The 26,353-nt window shown below is 43.1% G+C and overlaps 1 long non-coding RNA gene across 1 annotated transcript in view; it reads right to left on the bottom strand.

Annotated features, from left to right (window-relative positions):
• LOC117072769 overlaps nucleotides 1–26,353 on the bottom strand; it is a 73,418-nt gene that overhangs the window by 24,676 nt on the left and 22,389 nt on the right. Inside the window, exon 2 of the long non-coding RNA XR_004432942.1 lies at nucleotides 8,143–8,243. This is a non-coding gene — a long non-coding RNA (uncharacterized LOC117072769). The remainder of the gene's footprint in view (nucleotides 1–8,142; nucleotides 8,244–26,353) is intronic.

Raw genomic sequence — 26,353 nt, 5'->3', positions numbered from 1 at the left:
ATAGGCCCCAGTGTGTGATGTTCCCCTTCCCGAGTCCAAGTGATCTCATTGTTCAGTTCCCACCTACGAGTGAGAACATGCGGTGTTTAGTTTTCTTGTGATAGTTTGCTAAGAATGATGGATTCCAGCTGCATCCATGTCCCTACAAAGGACGCAAACTCATCCTTTTTGATGGCTGCATAGTATTCCATGGTGTATATGTGCCACATTTTCTTAATCCAGTCTGTCACAGATGGACATTTGGGTTGATTCCAAGTCTTTGCTATTGTGAATAGTGCCGCAATAAACATACGTGTGCATGTGTCTTTGTAGTAGAGTAATTATAATCCTTTGGGTATATACCCAGTAGTGGGATGGCTGGGTCATATGGTACATCTAGTTCTAGATCCTTGAGGAATCGCCATACTGTTTTCCATAATGGTTGAACTAGTTTACAATCCCACCAACAGTGTAAAAGTGTTCCTATTTCTCCACATCCTCTCCAACACCTGTTGTTTCCTGACTTCTTAATGATTGCCATTCTAACTGGTGTGAGATGGTATCTCATTGTGGTTTTGATTTGCATTTCTCTGATGGCCAGTGATGATGAGCATTTTTTCATGTGTCTGTTGGCGGTATGGATGTCTTCTTTTGAGAAATGTCTGTTCATATCCTTTCCCCACTTTTTGATGGGTTGTTTGTTTTTTTCTTGTATATTTGTTTGAGTTCTTTGTAGATTCTGGATATTAGCCCTTTGTCAGATGAGTAGGTTGCAAAAATTTTCTCCCATTCTGTAGGTTGCCTGTTCACTCTGATGGTAGTTTCTTTTGCTGTGCAAAAGCTCTTTAGTTTAATTAGATCCCATGTGTCAATTTTTGCTTTTGCTGCCGTTGCTTTTGGTGTTTTAGACATGAAGTCCTTGCCCATGCCTAGGTCCTGAATGGTACTACCTAGATTTTCTTCTAGGGTTTTTATGGTATTAGGTCTAACATTTAAGTCTCTGATCCATCTTGAATTAACTTTCGTATAAGGGGTAAGGAAAGGATCCAGTTTCAGCTTTCTACTTATGGCTAGCCAATTTTCCCAGCACCATTTATTAAATAGGGATTCCTTTCCCCATTTCTTGTTTTTGTCAGGTTTGTCAAAGATCAGATGGCTGTAGATGTGTGGTATTATTTCTGAGGACTCTGTTCTGTTCCATTGGTCTATATCTCTGTTGTGGTACCAGTACCATGCTGTTTTGGTTACTGTAGCCTTGTAGTATAGTTTGAAGTCAGGTAGCGTGACGCCTCCAGCTTTGTCCTTTTGACTTAGGATTGTCTTGGCAATGCGGGCTCTTTTTGGTTCCATATGAACTTTAAAGCAGTTTTTTCCAATTCTGTGAAGAAAGTCATTGGTAGCTTGATGGGGATGGCATTGAATCTATAAATGACCTTGGGCAGTATGGCCATTTTCACGATATTGATTCTTCCTATCCATGAGCATGGTATGTTCTTCCATTTGTTTGTGTCCTCTTTGATTTCACTGAGCAGTGGTTTGTAGTCCTCCTTGAAGAGGTCCTTTACATCCCTTGTAAGCTGGATTCCTAGGTATTTTACTCTTTGAAGCAATTGTGAATGGAAGTTCATTCCTGATTTGGCTCTCTGCTTGTCTGTTACTGGTGTATAAGAATGCTTGTGATTTTTGCACATTAATTTTGTATCCTGAGACTTTGCTGAAGTTGCTTATCAGCTTAAGGAGATTTTGGGCTGAGACAATGGGGTTTTCTAAATATACAATCATGTCATCTGCAAACAGGGACAATTTGACTTCTTCTTTTCCTAACTGGATACCCTTGATTTCTTTCTCTTGCCTGATTGCCCTAGCCAGAACTTCCAACACGATGTTGAATAGGAGTGGTGAGAGAGGGCATCCCTGTCTTGTGCCAGTTTTCAAAGGGATTTTTTCCAGTTTTTGCCCATTCAGTATGATATTAGCTGTGGGTTTGTCATAAATAGCTCTTATTATTTTGAGGTACGTTCCATCAATACCGAATTTATTGAGCGTTTTTAGCATAAAGGGCTGTTGAATTTTGTCAAAAGCCTTTTCTGCATCTATTGAGATAATCATGTGGTTCTTGTCTTTGGTTCTGTTTATATGCTGGATTACGTTTATTGATTTGCGAATGTTGAACCAGCCTTGCATCCCAGGGATGAAGCCCACTTGATCATGGTGGATAAGCTTTTTGATGTGCTGCTGAATCCGGTTTGCCAGTATTTTATTGAGGATTTTTGCATCGATGTTCATCAGGGATATTGGTCTAAAATTCTCTTTTTTGTTGTGTCTCTGCCAGGCTTTGGTATCAGGATGATGTTGGCCTCATAAAAAGAGTTAGGGAGGATTCCCTCTTTTTCTATTGATTGGAATAGTTTCAGAAGGAATGGTACCAGCTCCTCCTTGTACCTCTGGTAGAATTCAGCTGTGAATCCATCTGGTCCTGGACTCTTTTTGGTGGGTAGGCTATTCATTGTTGCCTCAATTTCAGAGCCTGCTATTGGTCTATTCAGGGATTCAACTTCTTCCTGGTTTAGTCTTGGGAGAGTGTAAGTGTCCAGGAATTTATCCATTTCTTCTAGATTTTCTAGTTGATTTGCGTAGAGGCATTTATAGTATTCTCTGATGGTTGTTTGTATTTCTGTGGGGTCGGTGGTGATATCCCCTTTATCATTTTTTATTGCGACTATTTGATTCCTCTCTCTTTTCTTATTAGTCTTGCTAGCGGTCTGTCAATTTTGTTGATCTTTTCAAAAAACCAACTCCTGGATTCATTGATTTTTTGGAGGGTTTTTTGTGTCTCTATCTCCTTCAGTTCTGCTCTGATCTTAGTTATTTCTTGCCTACTGCTAGCTTTTGAATGTGTTTGCTCTTGCCTCTCTAGTTCTTTTCATTGTGATGTTAGAGTGTCAATTTTAGATCTCTCCTGCTTTCTCTTGTGGGCATTTAGTGCTATAAATTTCCCTCTACACACTGCTTTAAATGTGTCCCAGAGATTCTGGTATGTTGTATCTTTGTTCTCATTGGTTTCAAAGAACATCTTTATTTCTGCTTTCATTTCGTTATGTACCCAGTAGTCATTCAGGAGCAGGTTGTTCAGTTTCCATGTAGTTGAGCGGTTTTGATTGAGTTTCATAGTCCTGAGTTCTAGTTTGATTGCACTGTGGTCTGAGAGACAGTTTGTTATAATTTCTGTTCTTGTACATTTGCTGAGGAGTACTTTACTTCCAATTATGTGGTCAATTTTGGAATAAGTGCGATGTGGTGCTGAGAAGAATGTATATTCTGTTGATTTGGGGTGGAGAGTTCTATAGATGTCTATTAGGTCCGCTTGGTGCAGAGATGAGTTCAATTCCTGGATATCCTTGTTAACTTTCTGTCTCGTTGATCTGTCTAATGTTGACAGTGGAGTGTTGAAGTCTCCCATTATTATTGTATGGGAGTCTAAGTCTCTTTGTAGGTCTCTAAGGACTTGCTTTATGAATCTGGGTGCTCCTGTATTGGGTGCATAGATATTTAGGAGAGTTAGCTCTTCCTGTTGAATTGATCCCTTTACCATTATGTAATGGCCTTCTTTGTCTCTTTTGATCTTTGATGGTTTAAAGTCTGTTTTATCAGAGACTAGGATTGCAACCCCTGCTTTTTTTGTTCTCCATTTGCTTGGTAGATCTTCCTCCATCCCTTATTTTGAGCCTATGTATGTCTCTGCATGTGAGATGGGTCTCCTGAATACAGCAGACTGATGGGTCTTGACTCTTGATCCAGTTTGCCAGTCTGTGTCTTTTAATTGGAGCATTTAGTCCATTGACATTTAAGGTTAATATTGTTATGTGTGAACTTGATCCTGTCATTATGATATTAACTGGTTATTTTGCTCGTTAGTTGATGCAGTTTCTTCCTAGCCTCGATGGTCTTTACATTTTGGCATGTTTTTGCAATGGCTGGTAGCGGTTGTTCCTTTCCATGTTTAGGGCTTCCTTCAGGGTCTCTTGTAAGGCAGGCCTGGTGGTGACAAAATCTCTAAGCATTTGCTTATCTGTAAAGGATTTTATTCTCCTTCACTGATGAAGCTTAGTTTGGCTGGATATGAAATTCTGGGTTTAAAATTCTTTTCTTTAAGAACGTTGAATATTGGCCCCCACTCTCTTCTGGCTTGTAGAGTTTCTGACGAGAGGTCTGCTGTTAGTCTGATGGGCTTCCCTTTGTGGGTAACCCGACCTTTCTCTCTGGCTGCCCTTAAGATTTTTTCCTTCATTTCACTTTGGTGAATCTGGCAATTATGTGTCTTGGAGTTGCTCTTCTGGAGGAGTATCTTTGTGGTGTTCTCTGTATTTCCTGAATTTGAATGTTGGCCTGCCCTACTAGGTTGGGGAAGTTCTCCTGGATGATATCCTGAAGAGTGTTTTCCAACTTGGTTCCATTTTCCCCCTCACTTTCAGGCACCCCAATCAGACGTAGATTTGGTCTTTTTACATAATCCCATACTTCTTGCAGGCTTTGTTCATTTCTTTTTCTTCTTTTTTCTTTTGGTTTCTCTTCTCGCTTCATTTCATTCATTTGATCCTCAATTGCTGATACTCTTTCTTCCAGTTGATCGAGTCGGTTACTGAAGCTTGTGCATTTGTCACGTATTTCTCGTGTCATGGTTTTCATCTCTGTCATTTCGTTTATGATCTTCTCTGCATTAATTAGTCTAGCTGTCAATTCTTCCACTTTTTTTCAAGATTTTTAGTTTCTTTGCGCTGGGTACGTAATTCCTCCTTTAGCTCTGAGAGGTTTGATGGACTGAAGCCTTCTTCTCTCATCTCGTCAAAGTCATTCTCTGACCAGCTTTGATCCGTTGCTGGCGATGGGCTGCGCTCCTTTGCAGGGGGAGATGCGCTCTTATTTTTTGAATTTCCAGCTTTTCTGCCCTGCTTCTTCCCCATCTTTGTGGTTTTATCTGTCTCTGGTCTTTGATGATGGTGACGTACTGATGGGGTTTTGGTATAGGTGTCCTTCCTGTTTGATAGTTTTCCGTCTGACAGTCAGAAGGACTGTCTGTTGGTCTGTTGGAGATTGCTTGAGGTCCACTCCAGACCCTGTTTTCCTGGGTGTCAGCAGCAGAGGTTGCCGAAGATAGAATATTGCTGAACAGCGAGTGTACCTGTCTGATTCTTTCTTTGGAAGTTTCCTCTCAGGGGTGACTCCACCCTGTGAGGTGTGGGGTGTCAGACTGCCCCTAGTGGGGGATGTCTCCCAGCTAGGCTACTCAGGGGTCAGGGACCCACCTGAGCAGGCAGTCTGTCCGTTCTCAGATCTCAACCTTCGCGTTAGGAGATCCACGGCTCTCCCCAAAGCTGTCAGACAGAGTCATTCGCGTCTGCAAAGGCCCCGCTCTTTCCCCTAATGGACTGCAGCTGTGCGCTGTCCTCAGAGGTAGAGTCTACAGAGACAGGCAGGCTTCCTTGAGCTGCTGTGAGCTCCACCCAGTTCGAGCTTCCCAGCGGCTTTGTTTACCTACTTAAGCCTCAGCAATGGCGGGCGCCCCTCCCCCTGCCTCGCTGCTGCCTTGCGTATAGATCGCCGCAGACGGCTGTGTTAGCAGTGAGGGAGGCTCCGTGGGCGTGGGACCCTCCCGGCCAGGTATGGGATATATTCTCCTGGTGTGCCTGTTTCCTTAAAGCGCAGTATTGGGGTGGGAGTTACCCGATTTTCCAGGTGTTGTGTGTCTCAGTTCCCCTGGCTAGGAAAAGGGATTCCCTTCCCCCTTGCACTTCCAGGTGAGGCGATGCCTCGCCCTGCTTCAGCTCACGCTGGTCAGGCTGCAGCAGGTGACCAGCACCGATTGTCCGACACTCCCTAGAGAGATGACCCCAGTACCTCAGTTGAAAATGCAGAAATCACCGGTCTTCTGTGTCGCTCGCGCTGGGAGTTGGAGACTGGAGCTGTTCCTATTGGGCCATATTGCTCCGCCCCCCTGATGTGTTTCTTTTGAAATATAGTTATTTAAATTTTCAAAAACAGAGTTAGCTCACAAAAAGCTTTAAGAAAATCATAGTATTTATTGAATGAGAGTTGGTCCAAGAATGTGAAGGTGTTAAGAAATGACTGAGGTTTGGCAGAGAGGCATCTAATAACACCTCGTTTTTCCAGTGAGAAAACCACAGCAGAGCAGGATTTGAACTCAGGCAGTCTGGGTCCCGAGTTTGTTTTCTGGATGTTCAACCAGTACCTGCCAGCAGTGTAACCTTAAGCACAAATGATGTGAAGTATATAGGCCTCAGTTTTATCGTCTGGAAAATGGGGATGATAACAGTGCTTATCTCAGAAGGTTTATGTGAAGATTAAATGGGTTCAAATATGCACAACTGTTAGAATAGCACTGATAACTTGATACTGGTTATTTCTGTTATCACTGTTTACACTATCAGTGTCCATCTCGAGTGCGCTTCTCTCCAGCTGCTTTCCTTTTGCAGCTCAGGCCTGGGACTGAAGCTCACTAAAAGGAGACATTTAAGTCTTGTGGTTTATTCTGTTTTTATTCATTGGAGCAAATGTTTTCCTTGAAAATTAAGTAATTGAGTTAGTGATCACCAAACTAGGCCAAACTGGGCCTGGCCTTCTCTGCAATCAGTGACTTCAAAAGCAGTTGTTGCTTAAAAACAGGTGATGTAGCTGTTGGCCCCTCCTTACTTCCCGATTCTCTCTATTCATTTCTTTGTTCTGTGATCTATTTCACGTTCAGGTGGGAGTGGCTGACTGCCTGGCTGCAGCAGCTCCTCTCTATTAATCTGGGCTGGGGGGAAGCGGGGGCTGGAGGCAAGCGGGAGGATGACGTACAGCAAGCTAATTGCTGTGTCAGACATGTGATGACCCAGACCCTAGAGCAGCCCACGCAGGAGGAGAGACAGATACCAGCGCTGGTGCCGAGGAGCGTGTCAATCACAGGGGGATTGACAATCCGCAAGAACAGCTCACAGAGTGCCTGGCCTCCGGCATCCTCTCCTAGGACTCCAGGCTGAGATCAGACACAGTCTTTCAGGGGCTCAGGCTTCCACTGTTTTCTGCAGAAAATCATGTAATGGCTAAAGCGCCTGGACTCCTGAGTCACTAAGTGTGGGGTTGAGTTCTGGCTCATTAGCTGCACAATTCTTAATAAATGACTGAATCTTCCTGAATCCCTGTTTCTTCATCTGTAAAATGAGGATACTAATATCTACCTTAAAGGTTTGCTGTAGAAATAAAATGAGATCACTAATGTAAGCTAGTCAGTAGAAAATAGCCTCTGACCCTGTTTTATGCTGCTCTGTGTTCTTGAGTGGAAGGCTATAAGAAATTGCAATAGGTTAATGAAACAACTATTCTTTTATCCACTTTTCTCTTGGTCAAATGCTCCTGCCCAAACCAAATTATGACCTTCTTTTTTCCCTCACAGATTGCTTTTGTTTTCCCTTTCTGAGTGCTTTTTTTTTCATTTTATAATATTGGTGCCCTTAAAGTGGCAGTGCTGCTATCTCCTTAAGGGAACGATAAAGAATTGACTACTAGATCAATCCTTGGTGCATTTTCTTTCCATTATTTTTAGTGCACACACAAGCAGGGGTTCATCTGGTTAGTCTGTGGCCACATGTGAAACTTTTTTGTGAAACAGTAAATCCGTGGGATATGAATAAATGCTATTCATACAGAATCCAGAATCTATGTACAAGCAAATTTAGAAAACACCCAGTCGAGCAAAGTTTTAAAAATTTACTTTAGGGCCCTTCCAAGCCTTTACTTTGCTGATGTGTAAAAGAACAGGATAGGATTCAGTGTTTCCTAAACTTGTTTGCCTGTAGAACCCTTTCTGCCAGGTTGGACCACTTGGAAGGGCTGGTGCCTTGTCAAGCTTCTCAAACTTGGATCCTAGGGGGTCTTGTTTAATTGCAGATGCAGTTTGGGAGCTCTGGGATTGAGCTGGACACTGCATTTGTGCCAAGCACTCATGGGATGCTGATGCTACTAACCTGAAGACCACACTTGGAGAGTCAAGACCGTAAAGGGCTATCACATGGCACAGATGTTTGGGGAAATTCTCTTTACTAGGAAACAGCAGAAGAATCTAGTCTCAAATCAAACTATGTTTGGGGCAGTGGAAAGAACACTCACCAGGAGTTGGAACATCCAATTCTAGGTGAAACAGGAGAACTGACTGCAGCTGGGTGAACTTGGATAGGACATTTCTCTTCTTCAGATCTCGGTTCCCTCATCTGTAAACATGAGTAGGAGACGCTGCATTAGTAATAATAGCTAGCCCTGTAGAGTTGCTGTGAAGATGAAATGAAATTTTGTGAACCAGCACTTAGCAAAATCTCCAGCACTAAGCCAACACTGATTAGAACGTTAAGCCACCTTCACATTGAAGCTAAAATTTTGTGTTGGAATCACACTTATGGTTGTCACAACCCTCTTAGTTTTCCACAAAATACATGGCTCAGCCATGTTGGCCCAGACTCACCTGCCTCCTCTGCCAGCTATTGCCTAGATGGGGTTGAGCAGATGCGGGTTGTCCCATGTACTGACGGACTGTCAGAGGCTGCCCAGAGCCCTGTGCTGAGAAGGATGCTCTCAGGGCTCTATGGGACATAGCTCCTTGGCCAATTAACCATGTCTGCTATGGGTGTTGAGAGGAACAGCATATGCCATCCACTCTTGCTCCCCTGGGTCCCGCTCCCCACTTTGCTTATAATCACAAAACTTTTATAAAATGATGGCAGCTTCCCTCCTCATGCTCAGCCCACACTTAAAATCTCCTCTTTCTTCAGGACACAAAGCCAACAGGTAGCCATGCAAGTAGCTATTGACCCCACTCTGCCCTGCCTTCCCCACATTTGAGTCTGGTCTGGGGGCTCAGGCCTATGTTCTAGGACCAAAAGGGGTGACTCTCCTGTAGGGAGGCTTTAAGAGGTCCCCTGAGCCTTAGGTTTTTCCTAATCTCACAGATATCTGATTGTTCCCCAACTGGCCATATCACCATTCTCTATTTTACTGGGGTTGAAAGGATCTTCAGGCCACTTCAAACATGAGTAAAGCCATCGATGCCGTGCTCAGTGACCTCAGTCTTCAACTGCTTCTGTCCTAGTCCATATTGCTCTAGCTCCAAAGGCTCCCACTTCAGTCCAGGCATCTTACCCCTGCATCCAGAGAAGTGATGCTACATCCTGTTCCTCAGACCAGAAGCCTCTGCATCATCATGGATGCTTTCCTCTCCCTTGCTAACTCATGCCTGGCCAATCCACATCCCGTTTGCACCAATGTGGGAAATGACAGGCGCCCGCGAGGCTAACGTACCCTCGCATCACCATTCTCAGATTCATAGAGGTGAGCCTGGTGCCTGCAAACTGCCCCCATCCCTCCTCCTGGGACCTGACTGATTGGCTCAGGGGTCAGCCTGAACCCCAGTTGGACCATGCAGTGTCCCTTCCATGGAAGGGAGAGAGAAGGCTACACAAACTCAAGAGCTGTCATGGCCTTGCTTCCACCCCCCACCTCTCCACTCCCCACACCCCACCTTCCCTGCCCCCTAGGCACCTGGGGAGGCAGAGGAAGCCAATCTGTAGATACAAAGGAGAATGCAGAAGGTGAAGGAAAGAAAGGAAAGAGGAGAGACAGACAGCCCTGGCAGTAATGCTCCTCTGCCCAGGGTTCTGTCAAACACCACTCTGCCTTAGTAATAAAGCCCCATTCTGCTTAAATCAGCATTTGGGTATCTCTGATTTAAGCAACGACAAAAATTCTAACCACAAGGTCCCCCAATTCTACAAGAGCGATATGCCTCAGTCTGAGAGTTTGTTTCCTTCTGAACTGGCCCCATCCGGGATACCACCCTTCACACTTAAATGGTTGCAGTAGTCATCAGTTATCTGGTTTGTCACTTTTATAAGATTATTGTTTTTCTAAAATTAATACCCAGGAAATAAACATGAAACATGAATGTAATTTTTCTACTCAAAGACAGTCCCAATTCCCCATACTTACATTCTTAACTCGTTTGCTCACTATTCAAAGTTCTTGTGGATTTCAAAAACATGACCAATAGTCACTACTCTTAAAGTAACAAAGAAGGTGATACAGCAGATGCTGCAAACTGGCTCATTCAATGTTCATTCCAGCCCCCTCTAGTACCTTCCAATCCTGAAGAGGCTGGAAAGTCAAAGACTGCATTTCCCAGATTCCCTGCTTCTGGGGTTCTGGGTGCATTTAGTTTCCACCAATCAGTACATATATGAGGATGATATGGAACTGAGTCAGATAGAGAGAGAGAGGTAAGGAATATGTTTCCTCTCCTGCATTCAGAGAGAAAAAGAATGATAGTTCTGAAAGTTCTCTCAGAGAAGTAAGGAAACCCTTAGTCCATAGAGTCTCCCTTCTCATTGGCCCAAATTAGACCATGTAACCATAACTACATCCATTGCTGTGGTGAGTGGATGATATATCGATTAGTGTAAGCCTGAGGCAGAGGTGTCCCCACTCCTAGAGCCAAGAGTGGGGACATTTCCCTCACCACACATGTAAGCCGTATGGAAGAGGTGAACACTGAGATATAATCCCAGATGATGACAAATAAAAGAAAGATGTTGGAATGGGAAATACCATGACTGCTTCTTCTCAGCTATAGTCTAGGCCCCTCCAGGGCAAGAATCTAGTCCAGTAGTTCTTCCAAAATGCCTTCAGTAATCATTAATTTCTGTTTCCACTGGTCTTAAAGTGACATTGACTAGCAAGTATCTGTCACTTTGTTTTCCTCTTTAGTTCAAATTGCCTCTCATCTGTGAGGGCTATGAAAAGTGGACAGGAGCGATCTATGAAAGTGTCAGTTAGAACCCAAGTTTGTGAATTCCCTTTGGTGAATAAAGCATCATCCGTATTTCCTAAGTTAGTGACAGTCTAGGAGTTGCTGTCTTCAGTGGAGTTAATGTTCCCAGCATATCTCATCATGATGCCAGCTGTGTGCCCTCACTAGAAAACAGAAGTGAATAGGCTCCAGCAGCCCCTGCCCTGGGTAAGCTTATACTTTGATGAGGAAGAGAGTCATTTACCAAATAAACACATGTCATTACTTATATGCTAGTTACAAGTGCTCTGAGTGCCAGGAAGGAAAAGCGTGGTCACTAGAAACACCTTATGCCTCAGTCCTTCCATGTGAATATCGTACTTCACTTCCTTGGCCCAGCCGCCCCCAACACATATCTATCTTGGGCATCATTTCTGAAGCTGCATGGCCAAGGCCATAAATCTGTACCCTTGTTTAGCGTGGCATGTCCTCTCCCTCTAATCCAATCTTCCCTCTGTGTGTTCTCGGTGCTCGCTCATTCGGTTTGACAGCTATTTAATAAACCGATCTGCTTGCCTTTGACATGAGGCAGAAGTGGTGGGTGTTGAAGAGCTGCGAGGCCCTCGTGGACAAGGAAGCCCTTTCCCACTCAACACTCTTCCAGCTCAGTACAGATAAATTGTGGAGAACTGGAAATTAACCCAAGCTATCTTCTTTTCTTAAGAAAAAAAAAATCACTGGAGACCCAAGAAGCAGAGCAAGTACCATAAGTGAAAGAGATGGCAGAAGAAATCACATTTCCTGGCTCCCAGGGCAGGGGTGAACCCAGATCAGGAGCCTGGGAGCCTTCCTTCAATCTAGCTTTTATCACTTCAAAGCAGAAAGTCTTAAAGGAATGCCCTTTATGATGGATTCTGTCTTCAAAAACATGAAAGAAAGGGCATATTTTCTTAAGCCCAGTTGCTGGAAGCCAAGCAATTTCTCCGAGGTGCTTGGGTTGCAAATCTCCGTAATCAGAATGCAGTTTAGTGTGGCAGTAAAAGCACTGGTTCCACAGTCAGCAAACCATGCCGGGATTCTGGCTGCCTCTCACAAGCTTTATGACTTTGGGTCATTTTTCTCAGCTCTCTGACCCCTCAGTTTCCTTCTTTATAAAATGGGCGTGCCATTCACCTCACAGGGTAGTCATTAGGATTAGATGAGAAGGCATACGGGAACACTCATGGTACATAATAGTTGCTCAAAGAATGGTAGCTAATTTTATTGTTTACTGATAGTACTGAAAAAAAAAGCAAATCTGCTACCCATTCCATCTCCAAGTAACTATGTATTCCTGTTTGTTATTGGTGTATCATATAGAATATGTTTACCTGCATTGCACTTGCATTGGTGGAGCCCACGATCTATTTCCTCTATGTTTTCAACCTTGATCTTAGGGTACAATATCATTTCTCACATTCTAATATCTCTTTAAACAATAAATGGAAGATGTACAAGCCAGGTCTGGGTTATTTTTGAACAGGAAGTTTAGACCATTGGCTTAAGAGTATGCAATCTCCCCCAAGAGTGGATGTGTCTCTCTGGCTGGGCCAGTCAGAGCAGATGTGGTTTCAAGACTAAATCTAGGTGGGTTCAACAGCTAAAACTGAGAAGAGCCAAGGGGTTTGAGTCCAAGCTGTTCTTCATGGACCAACAGTGGTTCAAGATAGAAAGTGAAGTTTGGGTGGCAAAATCCAGGAGCAATAGTTATGCCAACTACCAAGTATGACAATTCCAATTACGTGTTCAGGAATTGGGAAAATGATACTGGGTGGTTCCAGGAGCCCAGAGAGTCTGCAGCAAGCTGGACTAGGTTCAGGGCTCCAATTATTATCTGTTCCTTATACACTCTAATTCTAACAGGTAGGCCATGGTTGCTTTGGAGGTTCCTGGACATCAATGTCAACTCCGTAAGTCAAGACCTTATGTTATCCGACAATTTCTGAAATATCTATAGATTATTCTTTCCTCATTGCATGGTTATCTGAATAAGTAGCCAAAAGGAAGGACTGGAAAAACTGAGTGACTGGGAGAATTAATACCGAGTGACTGGGAAAATTGCTGCTGAAGATGAATGCTGTGGCTTTGCAGAATTGTTCTTTCAAGGGACTTGGCCCTATATTTCAGTCAATTGTTTCCATGTCTTAGAACAGTCAGGAATCTTGAATTTTCACTGGGGCTGCTGTCCACAGGCATCTGACCATTCATCCTTGACTTCTTTTTGTTGCACATATTAAGTAATGCTTTTGTTTGTTGTCCAACTCTGTCAGCCCTAGGAGCACAATATTCTGTCAACCACCTCCATCTCTCCGTTGGTCTGTCCTCAAGGCCACCACTCTGCTTTTGCTGCTTATTGCAATAGCTGTGCCCAGCTTACTTCTGATGGTTAAGAGCTGCCACCTGCCCTCTATGATTCTGGGACCTGGCCATCCCCGTTGCTCTCAGGAACTCAGTTTCATATTCACATCTCCTGTTGGAAGCCCTGGTCCATGAAGACAGTCACCATTGAGCTGCATGACAATTCTAGCACGTTCTCTGGGCCCTCCTCCCAAACTTGGTCAGTTGGTAAGGTTCCTGGCCTTATGAAATATACCTGTTCCAGCATACCCAATTCTCCCAGGCTTTTGATTCTTTCCTCCCTATCTGTCACGACAGTTCTGCAGGTGCTCCTTCACTTAATGGAGGCCATCACTTTTCTCAAGCTTGCAATAGCCATTCTAGCAATCCATTAGCCCTGACTTCAGGATCCTTGTCCAGGTGTTAAATCCTAGATACTGGATTCCCATACCAATGGTATATTCCCATACCAATATACTCTTCCGTATCCAACTTTATTTCCTCCTCTTTTGATCCTGCACATGCAGGGCCCATGCACACTTCCCAGGACCCACCAGTACATACTAGCTAGATCCAAGCTTTGACACTTGTTATTGGTCTTATTGCCAGTAAGGGGGATGGTGTGAGAGGCAGTGGGATCCTGAGTGAGGACAAACATTGTTTTGTAATTATTTTACTTGTGCTTTTTGCATGATCTTCAAGCAAGGGGAGGGGTGCTATTTTCTAACAAGTAACAGTGAGCCACTTACACCAAGTGGGTTCAAGGTTATTTAGGCACTCAAGATTTTCATAGCAGATATTTCACACCCAATTATCAGGGTCTCTTTCCTTCTGAACCAGAGTTCTGGCCTTTGGGAGGGAGACTTGCTAGGCTGAGAAGTCAAACTTCTCTTAAACCCACTTCTTACGAACTGGTGGTTAATCATCCTGAGCTGGTTATAATTTTCAAAGAATCCATGCATGCAGCAACAGCCACTGGGTGCCACAGTCTTTGTAGTTACAACTTTTCTCATTCCACTCAAGTTCACCAACTAATGAGTCCCCATCCACTGATGTCCTAACCACATTCACCACCAGTACAAGTTGTAATCATCACACCACGCAGCCTGCTAAGGACCGTTCATGCTCCACATCCCACTAAAAACAGGATCTCATTGACAGCCCTGGCTGTTTATCCAGCTTTAAAATCCCATTTTAAATTCCATGTTCTAGGACCAGTTGTAGTTCCATCTTCTAGAAACAAATGCTGAAGTGAAAAATTATGTGCAGAAAGTTTACTGGTATATACTCTCAACAATAAACCTGTAAATGAAGAAGGCTGGATTGGAAAGAGGGAGAAGCTAATCCACAATGACGCTGCAGCTGAGGCTTTAGCTAATTCTATGAGGAGCTTTGAAGAAGGAATGGCTCTTCATAGTGTCTTAAAGTGAGGCAAGCAGGGCAGGTCTTGGAATCTCTGCACTGGACAGTTATTTGTTACAGCCCAGCCCTTGCGAGGGAAATATCTGGGCAAGGCAGTTCCCTGTGGCCAAGGGCAATGCTCAGTCGGAAATGCAGGTGTGGGTTATCCTAGCAGCTAGGGAATGGGCATGTCAGCCTTGAAGAGGGCAGCCGAGCAGAGCACCACAGTATCCACTTCATCATGTAACCAATATCTCACTTAAGATATAACACATTTCTGTCACCCTAGAAAATTTCTCAGACCATTTGTCATCAACCTCCAGCCACCCAACCTCCCACCTCCCTACCACCAAGAGAAAACCACTGTTCTGATTCTATCACCATAGGTGAGTTTTGCAAGTTCTTCAACTTTATATAAATGAAATCACAGAAAGTAATCTTTTGTATTTGGGATATATCTTTTTTAGATTTAATCAGACTTCTGTGAATGTCAGTTTTTGAAATTGTTAGTCATATTCCATTATATGATTGCACCACAAATTGTTTATCTGTTTACCTGTTGATTGATATGTTGGTTATTTTCAGTTTCTTGCTAGTAAGAATAAAACTGTCATAAACCTTCTTGAACAAATCTTTGTATGAACAAATGTCTTCATTTCTTTCAGATAAATATCTAGGAATGAATTGGTGGCTCATAGAGAACATGTGTTCTCATTTTTGTTGTTGTTTTATTTCAAGTCACTTTAAACAAAGTGACTTTTTAAAAAAAATATTGAATGTGGCCGGGCACGGTGGCTCATGCCTGTAATCCCAGCACTTTGGGATGCCCAAGTGGGCGGATCACGAGGTCAGGAGATCAAGACCATCCTGGCTAACACGATGAAACCCCATCTCTACCAAAAATACCAAAAAATTAGCCAGGCGCGGTGGTGGGCGCCTGTAGTCCCAGCTACTCAGGAGGCTGAGGCAGGAGAATGGTGTGAACCCAGGAGATGGAGCTTGCAGTGAGCCGAGATCATGCCACTGCACTCCACCTCAGTCCAGACAGAGCGAGACTGTCTCAAAAAAAAAAAAAAAAAAAAAAAAAAATTGAATGCATTACATACACTCTATATAATACACCAATAAACCATTTTATTGAGGTATAGTTGACATGCAAAAAATGGCTCATATTTAAAATGAGCATTTTCGTCATCCTCTCCAAGTTCCCTGTATTCTTTGTAATCACTCCCTTCTATATCCCCATCCCCATCCCCCAAGCAACCACTGATCTGTTTTCCCTTACTATAGTTTGTATTTTCTAGAGTCTTAAATAAATGGAATCATATAATATGTACTCTTTTGGGAGGATGTTTTTCTTTTTCACTCAACATAATTGTTCCGAGATTCATCGATGTTGTTGTATGTATCAATAGTTCATTCCTTGGGAATGTGGTGTTTTTTGTTTGTTTGTTTTTTGACGGAGTTTTGCTCTTTTGCCCAGGCTGCAGTGCAGTGGCGTGATCTGGGCTCACTGTGATCTCCACCTCCCAGGTTCAAGCAATTCTCCTGCTTCAGCCTCCCAAGTAGCTGGGATTATAGGCACCCACCACCACGCTCAGCTAATTTTTGTATTTTTAGTAGAGACAGGGTTTTGCCTGTCTGGGCAGGCTGGTCTCGAACTCCTGACCTCAGGGGATCCACCCATCTCAGCCTCCCAGGGAATGTGTATTCTTAACAGTTAAAGAACTGATCAACAGTCATCCAAAGTAATTGTCCCCTTTTGCACTCCCACCAGCAATATATGAGAGCTCAATTTTTCTACATCCAGTTGACACACTTTTGGTATTGTCAGTCTTTGTAATTACAGCCATCTTAGTGATTGTAAAGTGATAACACACTGTAGTTTCTCATTTGTATTTTCCTGATGAGTAATGAATAGTTTGCATGTGTTCCTAGACCATTTGTGTGTTTGGAAAATGTCTACTCAAGTCTTTAGCTTTTTTATTGTATTGTTTGTCTTTTTATTATGATTTGTAGGTAGTTCTTAATACACAAGCATACCTCAGAGATAGTGGGTTTAGTTCCAGATCACCACAATAATGCAAATATCATAATAAAGCAAGTCACACATATTTCTTGGTTTTCCAGTGCATATAAAAGTTATGTTTACATTGCAGTCTACTGGCCAGGCACGGTGGCTCAAGCCTGTAATCCCAGCACTTTGGGAGGCTGAGACGGGCGGATCACAAGGTCAGGAGATCGAGACCATCCTGGCGAACACAGTGAAACCCCGTCTCTACTAAAAAATACAAAAACTAGCCGGGCGAGGTGGCGGGCGCCTGTAGTCCCAGCTACTGGGGAGGCTGAGGCAGGAGAATGGCGTAAACCCGGGAGGCGGAGCTTGTAGTGAGCTGAGATCTGGCCACTGCACTCCAGTCCCGGGGACAGAGCGAGACTCCACCTCAAAAAAAATAAAAATAAAAAAAATAAATAAATAAACACTGCAGTCTACTAAGTGTGCAACAGCATTCTCTAACAAAACAATTTACATACCTTAATTTAAAAATACTTTATTGGTAAGAAATGCTAACAATTATCTGAGGCTTCAGTTAGTTGTAATCTCTTTTATTTTTGCTTTTATTATTTTAAATTGACATGAAACAATCGTACAATTTATAGGGTATAGTGTAATATTTTAGTACATATATACAATGTATTATGATCAACCAGAGTAATTAGTTTACCAACCACCTCAAACATTTGAGTCATAATCTTTCTGTTGGTGGAGGGTCTTGCCTCAATATTGATAGCTACTGACTGATCAAGTGATGTGGCAACTTCTAAAAATAAGACAGTAAAGTTTGCTGCATTGATTGACTGATTTCCCATTCATGAACAATTTCTCTGTAACATGAGATGCTGTTTGGTAGCACTTCACCCACAGTAGAACTTCCATCTAAACTGCAGTTAATCCTTTCGAAGTCTACCACTGCCTTACCAACTTAGTTTTGCATTTTAAATTCTTTGTTGTCATTTTAACAGTGTTCACAGAATCTTCATCAGGAGTGGATTCCACATCAAGAAACTACTTTCTTTGCTCATCCATAAGAAGCAACTCTCCTCATCTGTTCAAGTTTTATCCTGAGACTGCAGCAATTCAGTCACATCTTCAGGCGCCATTTCTTGCTCTAGTTCTCTTGCTAGTTCCACCACATCTGCAGTTCCTTCCTCCACTTAAGTCTTGATCCCCTCAAAATCATCCATGAGGGCTGGAATCAACTTCTTCTAAACTCCTGTTAATATTTGTGATGGTTAATATTAGGTGTCAACTTGATTGGATTGAAGGATGCCTAGATAGCTGGTAAGGTATTGTTTCCGGGTATGTCTATCAGGGTGTTGACAGAGGAGACTGACATTTGAGTCAGTGGACTGTGAATGGAAGACCCATCCTCAATGTGAGTGGGCCCCATCCAATCAGCTGCCATTGCAGCTAGAACAAAACAGGCAGAAGAAGGTGGGATGAGCTGGCTTGTTGAGTTCTGGCTTTCATCTTTCTCCCATGCCGGATGCCTCCTCCCGTTACTCCTATCTTTGGACATCAGACTCCAGGTTTTTTGGCCTTTGGACTCTTGGATTTAAACTAGTGGTTTGCTGGGGGCTCTCAAACCTTCAGCCACAGACTGAAGGCTGCACTGTTGACTTCCCTGCTTTTGAGACTTTTGGACTCAGACTGAGACACTATTGGCTTCTCTCTTCCCCAGCTTGCGGATGACCTATCGTGGGATTTCAGCTTGTGATCGTGCGACCCAACTCTCCTTAATAAGCTCCTATATATATATATATACACACACACACACACACACATATATCCTATCAGTTCTATCCCTCTGGAGAACTCTAATACAATGTTGATATTTTGACTTCTTCCCCATGAATCACAAATATTCATGAATCACAAATATTCTTAATGGTATCTAGAATGGTCGATCTTTTCCAGAAGGTTTTCAATTTACTTTGCCAGATCCATCAGAAGAAATCATTCTCTATGGCAACTAGAGCCTTACAAAATGTATTTCTTAAATAATAAAACTTGAAAGTCAAAATATCTCCTTGGTCCATGGGTTCATTAGCTGCAGATGGATGTTGTGTTAGCAGGCGTGAAAACAACCTTAAAGTCCTTGTACATCATCATCAGAACTCTTGGGTGGCCAAGTACACTGTCAATGAGCAGTAAGATTTTGAAAGGAATCTTTTTTTCTGAACCATGGATCTCAACAGTGGGCCTAAAATTCAATTATCTATGAACAAATGTGCTATGAACAGATGTGCTGCCATCCAGACTTTGCTATGCCATTTCTGGAGCCCGGGCACAACAGATTTAGCATCATTCTTAAGGGCTCTAGGATTTTCAGCGTGATAAACGAGCATTGGCTTGAACTTAAAATCAACAGCTGCATTAGCTTCTAACAAGAGAGTCAGCCTGTCCTTTGCAGTTTTGAAGCCAGGCATTGACTTATCTTCTCTAGCTGTGAAAGTCCTAGCTGGCATCTTCTTCTAATATAAAGCTGCTTTGTCTATATCAAGAACCTGTTGTTTAGTGTATTTACCTTCATCAATGATCTTAGCTAGATCTTCTGGATAACTTGTTACAAATTCTACATTAGTACTTGCTACTTCACCTTGCACTTTTATGTTACAGAGATGGCTTCTTTCCTTAAACCTCATAAACCGATCAACTTCTGTTAGCTTCCAACTTCTGCAGGTTCCTCACCTCTCTCAGCCTTCATAGAAGTGATGAGAGTTAGGGCCTTGCTCTGGGTCAGGCTTTGGCTAAACGGAATGTTGTGGCTGGTTTGATCTGCTATCCAAATCACTCAAACGTTCTCTATGTCAACGATAAGGCTGTTTCACTTCCTTTTCATGTGATCACTAGAGTAGCCCTTTTAATTTACTTCAATAGCTTTTCCTTTGTATTCAGAACTTGGCTAACTGTTTGGCACAAGAGGTCTATACTTTTCAGCCTATCTTGGCTTTTGAGATGCCTTCCTCCCTAAGTTTAACCATTTCTAGCTTTTGATTGAAAGTGAGAGATGTGCAATTCTTGACTTGAACACTTAGAGGCCATTGTAGAGTTATTAACTGACCTAATTTCAAAATTTTGTGTCTCAGGGAATAGAGAGGCCAGAAGAGAGAGGGGGGAGAGAGAGAGAGAGAAAGAGAGAGAGAGAGATGGGGAAACATTTGGTTGGGGGAGAAGTCAGAACATACACAACATTTATCAATTAAGTTTGCCATCTTATTTGGGCACAGTTTGTGGCATCCCAAAGCAATTAGAATGGTAACACCAAACATCATTGATCACATAGCACCAGACAGGTATAATAACAATGAAGAAGTGTGAGATACTGCAGGAATTACCAAAATATGACAGAGACACAAAATGAGCGCATACTGTTGGAAGCATGGTGCCAATAGACTTGCTCGATTCAGGGTTGCCACCAACTTTCAATATGTAAAAATCACAATATCTATGAAATGCAATAGAGCAAAGTGCACTGAAACAAGGTATGCCTGTATTCTGGATGCAAGTCCTTTATTATGCATACACATTGGGATATTCCTCTCAGTCTTTAGCTTTCATTTCATGTTTTCAATGGTGTCTTTTAATGAGCAAAATCTTTTAATTTTGATGAAGTCCAATTTATTATTTTTATTCTTTTATGGTTAGTGTTTTAGTGTCCTGTCTGTGGAATCTCTGCTCATCCCCAGGTCGTGCAAGTATTCTTTATTTTCTTCCAGAAGTTTTATTGAATTAGCTTTTAAGTCAAGTCACTCTTAATGCCACATACGGCTATTCAAACATAAGAAATCTTTGGTAAAAGTGACCAAGCAGTGGAGTACAGAAAATGCGAAGGAGGTGGCATTGGGAAGGGGCCTTGAGGACCACAATAGCAATGTGGTACCCAGCCCAGACAATCAAAGTCTCCCAAGTGCCAGGGAAACATCCTCCTCTCCAGCTGTAAACTTGAAGCTTCTCTTCTCCATTAGAGCCAGGAAGGCCAGCTTTGCCTTTTAAAAAGGGGACCTGTAAATGGAATTCACACAGTGCCATGACCCTTGATGTGCAGTGTGGCAGGCTGTGGCCCGATTCGCTTCCACAAGCACAACGCACATTCACAGCTGAGAGCTTTCCTCTCCTGCCCTTTCACACCTGCCGCTTCCAGCAACGCCTCAGCCTCCTCTTCCTGACAATGTTTTCATTTGTTGGGCTGAGCCTCTACAAGGGCTCCAGCTCATTTTTGGCTTCTGAACACACTTCTTCGGTCTTGTTTTCAAGGAGGTCAGCTTTAATTCTCTGTGACTCTGGCTTCACTCATTCTCACTTTTCAAGACTGAATCCAGGAGGCTGGCTCTACTTACTCTGTAGCTCCGTGTCCTGTGGCCTCCAACCCCCTGAAGCTCCTCACTTGACTTTTATATCTAGATCCCTTTCAGGGTAAGATGAGGAAAGCCTGTATCCTGGAAATTGCCAGCCCCGTCTAAACTCTCTTCACAAAAAATAGGCCCAGCCCTCAGTCCTTTCCTGCCTGGGCCATGATTTGTACCTGTGATTCCTGAGTCACAGATGATCGGGTCCATGAAAGTCATGTGACCAAAGATCACATGATCTGGGAGCACCAATAAGAAGCTAGACAGCAATCATCCATTGGCCCAATGAAAAGGTAAGGTCCTCATATGATCAAATTCTTTCCCTTGAGAATTTGAACTAAAATACCTGGAAAGAATTTGCCAAAATGCAGTTGGAGGGGAGGCAACATATAGCAAGAAACAGGTTAGGTGGCTGGAAAGTGCCACGTGTAAGTCTAAGCAACAGAGGAGCAGAGACACTGAGCAAACAGAGGAAACTGCAAGGTAGAAAGAACAGAGCACGGAGCAGATAGAATCAGAGGTATGAAGAGAAGATGCTGGTCTTACGTATGCCTCCGACCCCAGATCCCACAAGCAGCCTCCTGCCCTGTTGTGTTCCTACTATCAGCCTTCACAGCTATTAGGTATCTTGTGAGGATCTCTGTTTTCATCACCAAACAAGTCTGACAGAAACAGGAAGAGAAGAGGGGTGAGGCAGTGAAGAAAAACAAAATGAATCTAACTAAAGTGAAGATGGTGGTTACTGATCACTCCCCAGCATAAACATTTGGGGACATGTTTAACATGACCTCACTCCATTTCCAGCAACACCCTTCCATTCCAACTTGCCTGTGAAGGTCAGTGAGGAGATGCCCGCTAGACCTGTGAGGAAGGTAAATGCATTTTCGATGAGCTGGAAAATCTGTGTCATTGATGAGTGGCTCCTGCCTTACCCGTTTTTTGGATATTTTAAAACCAAATCTTTTAAGTGCTTACTTCAAGGAGTGGAGTCTGGTTGGGCAATAAGAATTCAGAGGAACTGAATTGTGGCTTTTGAAAATGGCTGTCCGGCTGCGATTATTGGACACTCTGTAGCATCTTTGCAAAATTCTACAGTGTCAATCCTGAGAGTAAAGTGCTTTTTGTAAAAACCACGTATTAAGGGAGTGACATTCTGATAAAGGCAGTGGTCACTTTATGCCCCCAGAGCAACACCCACAGGAGGTGGGTATTTTCTGGATTGTGCTAAAGGAACACAGATCACAGCTACATGGTTTGGATGTAGTCAGCATTCTCACTCAGTTATGTGCACAAGCCAACCACAGGGATGAAGTCAGTGAAGTTTATCACACACACACACACACACACATACACACACACACACACCCTCTCCTTGAAAATAGAGGACAGATCAGAAAGGCTCAGCAACAACTAGTTCATGGGAATTAGTTATTCAGCAAAAAGCTTACCACTCACTATGGCTACCTCAGCTGACAGTAAGAAAAATCACAGCAGCAATGAGCAAGGAATATTCTATCCCGTCTAGGATACTTTATTTCCTTAGTATAGGAGGAAATGAGGAGAAAGGCTTCAAGGTTAAAGTAAAGGATGGCGTTTGAAAGCACAGGTAGATAACTGAGACTCACAGAATCTTCTTCCTGGGCGTGAGAGGTATCCCATACTCAAAGAAAGTTTGAGCTGGAAGAAACTTAAGCAAACCTAGTCCAAGTCCCTTGTTTAACAGGTAAGGAAGATGAGACACAGAGACCTTTGTGCAAAAGTAATCATTGGTTCTAAGTTTTGGAGCAGAGATTATAGATCATGGCATTCTATACAGCACTGAACACATCAAGACAACTACTGTGATAAAAATCACAAAACATAGGTAAAGAGCACAGAGGCCCAAGTCAAGATTGAATGCTAGCCAGTGGCTCCCAGCTGAACATAATTAAAATGTTTATTTATTGTGCTTCTGTTTGAAAGTCGATATCCCAAACTAGTTTTTGTGTGTTCAAAGTGTGTGGAACAGTCAGCAACATTTGTATCATGGGAAATGTCTCAGCAATGTAGAATCTTGGACCCCAGCCTTGACCTACTGTCTCACAGGCAGGTCCCCAGGTGATGTGTGCACAGGAGAATTTGAGCATCCCTGTGTATCCAGTTTTTAGAGCTGCTCTAACAAATTACCACAAACTTCAGTGGCTTAAAACAACAGAAATTTATTCCTTTAGTCTGAAATCAGGGTGTCAGCTTTGTCACACTCACTCTGAAGGCTCTAGGGTAAGGATCCCCAACCCCCAAGCCACAGACTGGTCTGTGGCCTGTTAGAAACCGGGCCACACAGTAGGACTTGAGCAGCAGGTGAGGGAGCATTACTGCCCAAGGTCCGCTTCTTGTCAGATCAGCAGGGGCATTAGATTCTCACAGGAGCACCAACCCTATTGTGAACTGCACATGCAAAGGATCTAGGCTACGTGCTCCTTATGAGAATCTAATGCCTGATGATCTGTCACTGTCTCCCATCCCCCACAGAGATGAGACTGTCTAGTTGCAGGAAAACAAGCTCAGGACTCCCACTGATTCTACATTACGGTGAGTTGTGTAATTGTATAATTATTTCATTATATATCACAATTTAATAGTAGAAATAAAGTTCACAATAAATGTAATGCATTTGAATCATCCCAAAACCATCCTCCCACAACTCCCAGGTCTGTGGAAAAATTATCTTCCCTGAAAGCAGTCAATGGTGCCAAAATGTTTGGGGACCACTGCTCTAAGCAACTAGTCCTCCTTACCTCTTCCAGCTTCTGGTGGCTCCAGCAGTTCCTCAGTTTGGGCTGCATTTTTCCAATCTCTGTATCCATTCTCACTTGGCCTTCTCTGTGTCTCAAATCTCCCTCTGCCTTTCTTTTATATGGACTCTTGTCATTGGATTTAAGGCCTGCCTGGATTATCCAGGATGATCTTCTTTTGAGATCCTTAATCACATCTGCAAAGACCCTTTTTGCAAATTAGGGGACATGCATAGGTTCTAGGTGGACATATGTTTTGGGGAGCCACCATTGAATTCACTATGGCATTATACGGGTCAGTGAGGTACAGAGTCTCTAAGATTCAAGGGCCTGTCACAGGGAAAGAGAAAGGGCTAGATGTCACATTGTGGGAGATGAAGTTCTGCTCTTAAGCTTGCCCTACTTGTTTTCACTCATTCAGCAAAGTCTTCATGGGCTTTAATTGTGGGAGAAAAAGAGTGGTGACGGAAAAGGCCAGAGAAATTCTTTTGCAGAAGCCTCCCTGGGTCCTCACTGGCAGAAGAGCACAGAAGACAGTAAATTAATTCAGCTTATCCTGAAAAGCACTGTTCTCTGGCCACGAGATTAAAACCACACAAGCATTAGAAGTTGGTCTAAAACATATCTCTTTTCTGTCAGCAAAACATTCTCCTCTTGCCCTCTCTATCTAGGGTCCCCCTCTTCCTTCCAGCCCTTGCCTCCCCACTGCTGGGTGCTCAGCCACTCCTAGCTGGGGTCAGCTTCAGCCTGGGAGCATATCCTGCAGAAGAGCCTCCTCTGGCTTCCTCCCCATCCCCACATCTAAGGGCCTGGCCTGTCAGGCTGTCTGGACGCAGGTCTCTGTGCTAATTAGGAGCATTATCACTTTGCCAAGAACACAGACCTAGGAAAAAGCCTCTGTGAAATGTCCTGGACATCAGCGATCCCGACTGCAGGTGGCTGAACTCTGGCATCTGCCTGACAGCATGCCGCCTTGGTGCTAGCAAGACCTGAAAGCTATGGAGTTGTCCCAGTGCTGGGGAAAGGACCGCATCTCCCTTCAGAATTGCATGAACCAGTCAAAGGATGATAAAACCCATATAACATAGGTATACATATTTTTAATTTTGGTAACATATACATAAAATAAAATTCACCATCTTAACTATTTTTTCTCTTTCTTTCTTTCTTTCTTTCTTTTTCTTCTTTCTTTCTCTTTCTTTCTTTCTTTCTTTCTTTCTTTCTTTCTTCTTTCTTTCTTTCTTTCTCTTTCTTTTCTTTTCTTTCTTTTCTTTTCTTTTCTTTTCTTTTTTGAGATGGAGTTTCATTCTTCTTGCCCAGGCTGGAGTGCAGTGGTGCAATCTCGGCTCACTGCAACAATCATCTCCCAGGTGCAAGTGATTCTCCTGCCTCAGCCTCCCAAGTAGCTGGGATATAGGCTCCTGCCACCACGCCCAGCTGATTTTTTTGTATTTTTAGTAGAGGTGGGGTTTCGCCATGTTGGCCAGGCTGGCCTCAAACTCCTGACCTCAGGTGATCCGCTTGCCTCTGCTTCCCAAAGTCCTGGGATTGCAGGCATGAGCCACTGTGCCCAGCCCCATCTTAACCATTTTTAAGTGTGCAGTGGCATGAAGTATATACCTACATTCTGTTGTGCAACCACCACCAGCATCCATTGCCAGAACGTTGTCACCTTCCCTAATGGACACGCCATACCTACTAAACATAACTTCCCATTCCCTTCTCCCCCCAGCCCCTGGCAACCACCGTTCAATGTTCCATCTCTATGGGTTTGACTAAGTAACTCATGTAAGTGCAATCATGTAGTATTTGTCTCTTTTGTGTCTGGCTTGTTTTACTTAGCATGATGTCCTCGAGGTTTACGTTCTAGCATGTGTCAGAATTACTCTCTATTTTTAAGGCTGAATAATACTCAGTTATATGTATGGGCCATATTTTGTTTATCCATTCATCCATTGATGGACACTTAGATTGCTTAGGGCAAGGATTCTGTAAAATAAATATTCACTTTAAATTCTGAAGTCCCTTTAGCAGGAGGAAGGAAAAGTCTTAAAAGGCCTAAAACTGAGCATTGAACAAAAATAAGCCCATCTTTGACATCCACTGAGAACAACTTGCCAAATTTGGAAAAGGAAAAAAGAAATCACCTTCCTTTTTAACTCTTGCAGAAAACCCCTGGCTTTTCTAGAATGAAAGGAAATCTGGGCACTCTGGGAAACTCAGTAGTTTGGTTGGCTGAGTTATGCCATTTGTCCAAAGAGTTAAATGATTCTCAGAGTTAAAAGGCAATAAACTGCATTTGCCATTCAAATGAGACTGGATTATTTGGATGGAGTTTTGAGAATTTTGAAGTGTGCCTCAAAGTCTTGGTACAGTTCTGTAGAGATGACGGGGCAGGGTAGGGCAGGGGTTTTCTTGAGTTACTGATTCCCTGAAGTTGGGTCCTCCGCGAAGGGACCTCTGATGCCTGGTCGTCCCAGGCACATAATTTTGCAAACACTGATTTGAGTATGAAGTGGAAAGTATACTGCCCCTACTATTGGATACCTTGAAAGTGGCTCTAAAATTATTTTCTTAATAAAGT

This window comes from Trachypithecus francoisi, unplaced genomic scaffold (assembly GCF_009764315.1).
Source record: "Trachypithecus francoisi isolate TF-2019V2 unplaced genomic scaffold, Tfra_2.0 Lachesis_group4, whole genome shotgun sequence".
Taxonomy (NCBI): domain Eukaryota; kingdom Metazoa; phylum Chordata; class Mammalia; order Primates; family Cercopithecidae; genus Trachypithecus; species Trachypithecus francoisi.
The sequence above is the reverse complement of the archived record's forward strand: the minus strand, read 5'-3'. Positions and strand labels throughout refer to the sequence as shown.